Raw genomic sequence first — 5,459 nt, forward strand, 5'->3', positions numbered from 1 at the left:
GTTATCATTAAAAAAACCTAAGCTTAGTTATTAAAAGTAAGTTTTCCCAAGTTGGTATTGAAAATGAAACGAATTGATCAAAGCACATACCCCAAAGGAAAGCGTAAACTGGACACATCTGTTACTTCAAGTAAAAATTTGTCTTTTTAAACTTATTACTTGTAAATTGTGAAAGATAAAATGCTGAAATATTCTATATATATACTTATGGACGACTATTGATGTAAAGAAAAATCAGCCTCGCCCACACAATGCTATAAGTGATTACATTTTTATTTTCTTCATTTTTCTTACGTTTTATGCTTATTGTTACTTATCGTGTGTACTACTACTTGTACTTATATCTATTACATAAAGTAAGCAAGATAGAATATGAATATTATTCTGTACATTCCTCACATGAAGATATTAAAAATGTGTTAAATCTAAAATGGGTATAATGGAGCCCTGCAGTATACCCAATTGGATCTCAAATTAGAGGACTTGGGGAGTAGAGTGCGACAAGCTAAGTGGACGTCAACATGTCCGGCGGAATGATTTTGTCCCCGCAATCCTGTTGATGTTAGCACCAAATAAAAGGACTTGAAGAGTAGATATAGGTGGGTTCACGGTGATAGATATAAAAGACGCGGTCGCAAACGAGTGTGAGAAGAAGGAAATTACTAAAAAATGAAAAAAAAGCAAGAGCCGAATATTATATACTTATAACATATATATATATATATATGTAACATTAGTTGATGGACAAATTAAATGCAATCATTGGAGCCAATAAAAATTAACTTCCCCCTTTCAACTAAAGCCGAAGAAAATCCGAGTGGGCATTCTTATGATTAAGTGAGCGCTTAGAAATCGATTTAATTAATTTAAAATTCGTTTATAGGAACCTGAAACGTAACTTTATCGGATTTTTGGGTATACAAGTTAAGTTCCAACAATCTGGATTATACAATAAGTTACGTTAAGTTTTAAGGTCATATTCCCAAGCTCGACTTTGAGGAACAAAAAATTTAACCTGTAAATGAATATGGACTCTTACAAAAACAGCTCTGCGGTCCGCTTTATATCCCTGAACCTAACATGGAAATCAATATTGCTTCCAAATTAAAAATATTTCAAATTTTACATGTAATGTTACATGCATGCAAGTTAAAGTGTGTTAAAGACATAATTTTTTTATATCAATGACATATATTGAAGTGACCAAATGTTAGATTTTTTGCGACAACATTTTCGATGCACTATTAATGAATGATAGCAAATTTCATTGACCGCACACACAAATAACTATAGTGTCTTCATTAAATAATATATATATATATATATATATATATATATATATACATATGCATATATATACATATGCCCTTATGAGCATGTTAGTATACATATGTGTTCTCATACTTACATAGAAAATTCAATAATACAATTTGCAAGCAACATTTGACGCCGACTCTCCTCTAGACACTTTGGGAAAATTTGGAAACAATTGGTATTAGAGCGCGTCAACCCGTTTGCACTGTTAACCCTAATATAATAAATGATTACTTTCTAGAGGCTGATTACGTGGCTGGCGATTGTTCCTTTATAAAGATTCAGGGCTTACTCTATAGGCAAGGTGATGCTTTTCAGTGGAAAGCCTTTACTATGGACGACGTTTAGAAAGCTGTTTATGGCACTAAATCTAATGCTGTTGGTTACGATATGTTGGCTGTGATCTCCTCATTGACTCATACATTGAATCATATAATCACATCCTGTGCTTTTTCAAACTGTCGGAAAATGCCGATCATAACGCCTATTGCGAAAGGGGCTGCTCCAGTTTCGGCAGCTGATCATCGACTTATCAGTATTCTTCTTGTTCTATCGAATGTTTTTGAGCAGTTAGTAAATGATCAGACTACGTTATACGTACGTTCCAGGAATTTAATTTCTGAAATCCAGTCAGGTTATTAGCAGAGTTACAGCTGGGACAGCGTACGTCAAAAGGAACTTGACGACCCTGATTATGATTAATTTTTCTAGGGCATTCGATACTGTCAATAATAATTTACTCTTAAAAAGACAAAGTCCCTACATTTAATAAGCCGGAAAGGCAACTACAGGCTGAATGGAGTGGTAGTGAGTTACTTACAGGACGGTATTCTATAGAGGCCTGGTAATTGAGGCGAATAAATATGGGAATAAGAACCGGCATATCTTCGACACTTTCAAATTCGAATTGTTAGCTTTTGAAATGAAACATATATAGAGTAAACGAAAACAGCGAAAGCCACACGCAACTTTCAGCCACATGGTTCCCAAGGTATGCCTTCCAGATGAGAACTAGTTAACTAAAAGATTGACAATCAATGGTCAAGTCATTTTTTGATGTCTGGCGCACAATGCACAATGTAATGCATTTATTATGTTCATCGGTTTAGAAAATCGGGTTATTAGTTATAAGAAAAATTCATTTACGCGATGCGTAAACTCATCGAATAAGGTGCAAATAAATCCGATAATAAATTCGAAGAAAAGATGAAAACGAAAAAAATGGGACTTCTTAAAGTAGTTGTAAAAATTTTGAATTGAATAAAATTAATAAACTAATTTCTCTCCCAGGCCACGAGGAGAATTCCCTTGCATTTTGGAAAACAAATTACCACAAAAATTTTCGCTTCCGGAGCTCGACACGCTTGCTTTTGTAGTGAGAGTTCTGAAACGTAGTAAGACCAAACACAAATTTTCGTTTTTTAATCGCTTAGGTATCAAACATCGAAATATTTCAAAACTCATTCGTTTATAATTTCGTACCTCGGAGTCCAATATAATATACTCTTGCAATATTTACGTAAGGGGAAACATATATTGCATAAAATATAGATAAAATAATTAACAAATGTTAAACGCAAGAGATAGAGAGACCGGGCTTGAGGGTATCAAAATCTCTGGTTCCGCTTCAATTATAATGAATTAAAACACGAATTCAATAGGCATTTGATTTAAGATTAACTATTTTCAATTAAAACACCCGTGTATAAAGTGAAATTGCGTATGCATATGTGTATAGAAGAACTTGGTGCGAGGTAAAACACTTGTTTAATAAAAAGCCAATTACACGTATACTTTGCGTATATATAAAAACACGAACTTATGCAAAATATGTTTTAACGCATTAAATTGGAAAATTCGAAGTTAACTCGTTGATCGTGGGATCGTGGATATGCAACTGGAAAGGTTAAGCCAAGTAAGCAAAAATGCAATTTGAAAAGAATCACGAACTCTATCTCTCTCTTTCTCTTCCGATTTTAGAATTTATAAGTGAGAATTGCAAAGACTTTACATCGTTTCATATAAACAAAAAGTAGTTCTGGTTTTACGAATACAGTAAAACCAATATGAGCAGAGATAAGGAAATAACAAGATGGTCTAACAGTTTGTAAAAAGTTCAAACTAGGAGATTATTACGGAAGTTTTGTGCATCTGTTTTAAAAGTCAATCGGCTGTAAGTTTATGTTATCGGAATTTGATGTGTAAATAAACAAACATGTAAACAAATTAAAATATCACACCAATTTATTTCATTCTTCCATTCCCTTTTCTATTAATCATACATGCAACCCTGCGCCAACACTGTACAAATTTAATTATAAAAATATATATGGTGCGTAGTTAATATACCCAGTAAAATAAAATTTTTTTTATAATCCACAATAAGCAGATCAAAGTAACAAACTGTAACGCATAGTTTAAAATACGAAGTATTTTATATCGCAAAAATGTGCTTTTGGTGGCCTCGATTGGTTCATTAAAAATAAACTGCTTAGCGCCGCGAAAACCGACTCTTGTATATTCTTTATCAACAGAAAAGTCAAGCCTTAGATTTAGTTTATTTCTGCAATGTTTTGTTAAGTGTTAAAATGTTGCAAGAAAATTTGAATAAGAAGCTTACTTGTCCTCCTGGGTTATCAGAGCAGACAAATTCTTATATTTATCGTTTTCTACCATCGATTCGTTATTCATAAATTTGTGAAGAATTTTATTAACAAAAAAAATTCGCCTTTGGAGTCTTACCAATCTGTAAAGAAAAAGAACACACTAATAGTAATTCTCTTTTGTTTATATTTACGTTTATGTAAATTGCAAGATCAAGAAAACGGTAAGGCTCGGCTATCGTTTAATTTTCGCTATTCCCGAAATTAAAGGATCTACACGATTACAAATTCAAAACCAAAATATTTGCAAAGACTCTTCTATCTGACTGTTGGTCGACATTCGGACAATCGGGCTCTATCAATACACCCTTGAGAAACTCAATCGATCACTTTACAATTCTTCGCAATGTAGAGCTCACTTTGTGAGTGTTTAATTGCCTCTTCTTAGTACTAAGGAATATATTCGCCGCAATTACCTCAAGGCACATGCTAAAAATAATGTTTTTTTTAAAAAGGTACGTGGTACCTTTGGCAATTAATGGACTGAATACCAATGAAAGTATATTTTCTATATTAACGGCATTACATGCAATAAAAAGAGAAAAGGTCTCAACCGTGAGATAGCCACCACAACGTAGCGCGCTAGTTAAGTGGAAACGCATAAGAGATAGAGTTCAGCCCGAAATCGATTAATTTTGAAATAAAATGCGGACTTTTCGGGGATTTAGGAAACACGTATTCTCTAAGTAGATGGAAAAAATGAGCACTTTGAGTAAATGAGAAAAACCAGTGGGTATGCAATAATGCAGAAAACCACGGTTAGTGTTACGACTCCTTTATCAATCGATTCGCGTTCACTCCGTGTTCTTCCGATGCATCATTTATTCCCAGAGTTTGAAAACAAGGATGACGGCAATTAGACAGCAAATTGTTGCTAATCCAAATCTGTCTGGAAGTGAATTTAGGACAATCTGTGATTCTTTCCTTAACCCATTAAGGGGAGGAATCACTCTGCAAGCCACGACAACTTTTCCTTTCTCTATTCACAATTTAGTCCATTTGTCTGAATTCCGTAAGTGTTTTAGCAATTAATTCAATTAATTGGTACCTCGCTGATTGCCGCAACATAAAAGAAGAGTAAGCAGTGCTTCATATGGCTTTTGATATCATTTTCGCTGTGCTTTTTTGTGCAATGTATGTAGATAGTATGTAGGTATTATTATTATTATTATTATTATTAATTTCGCCAGATAAATAAATTCTAAGACTAAACTCTTAAAAGCGCTAGCATCTAAGGCTATCGGCTTTTATTAAAAACTCTACCGCAATTGAGATTCGAACCCACGACCATAGACTTGCTAGTCGAGTTTCGTCGCTTTCGGCTACTCAGGCGGAGTATGTAGGTAACGGCTACACAAAGGAGAATATTTCGGTTGCTATGGCATATATGAACTGCACGTCGACTGTATGTGTGTAGGTATGTGTGATTGGATTATATGATATACACTACATGTGAGTGGAAATGCTTGTTATTACAATAAA

At 33.8% G+C, this 5,459-nt stretch overlaps 1 long non-coding RNA gene across 1 annotated transcript; it reads right to left on the reverse strand.

Annotated features, from left to right (window-relative positions):
- Nucleotides 1-3,532: 3,532 nt before the first annotated feature.
- Nucleotides 3,533-4,054, reverse strand: LOC119643599. Its single transcript, XR_005248345.1, has 2 exons — nt 3,935-4,054; nt 3,533-3,877 (listed from the first exon to the last, which is right to left on the reverse strand). It is a non-coding gene; the product is annotated as an uncharacterized LOC119643599 (long non-coding RNA).
- Nucleotides 4,055-5,459: the final 1,405 nt, after the last annotated feature.

The sequence above is a fragment of the Glossina fuscipes genome, unplaced genomic scaffold (genome assembly GCF_014805625.2).
Source record: "Glossina fuscipes isolate IAEA_lab_2018 unplaced genomic scaffold, Yale_Gfus_2 61379, whole genome shotgun sequence".
In the NCBI taxonomy this organism is placed as follows: domain Eukaryota; kingdom Metazoa; phylum Arthropoda; class Insecta; order Diptera; family Glossinidae; genus Glossina; species Glossina fuscipes.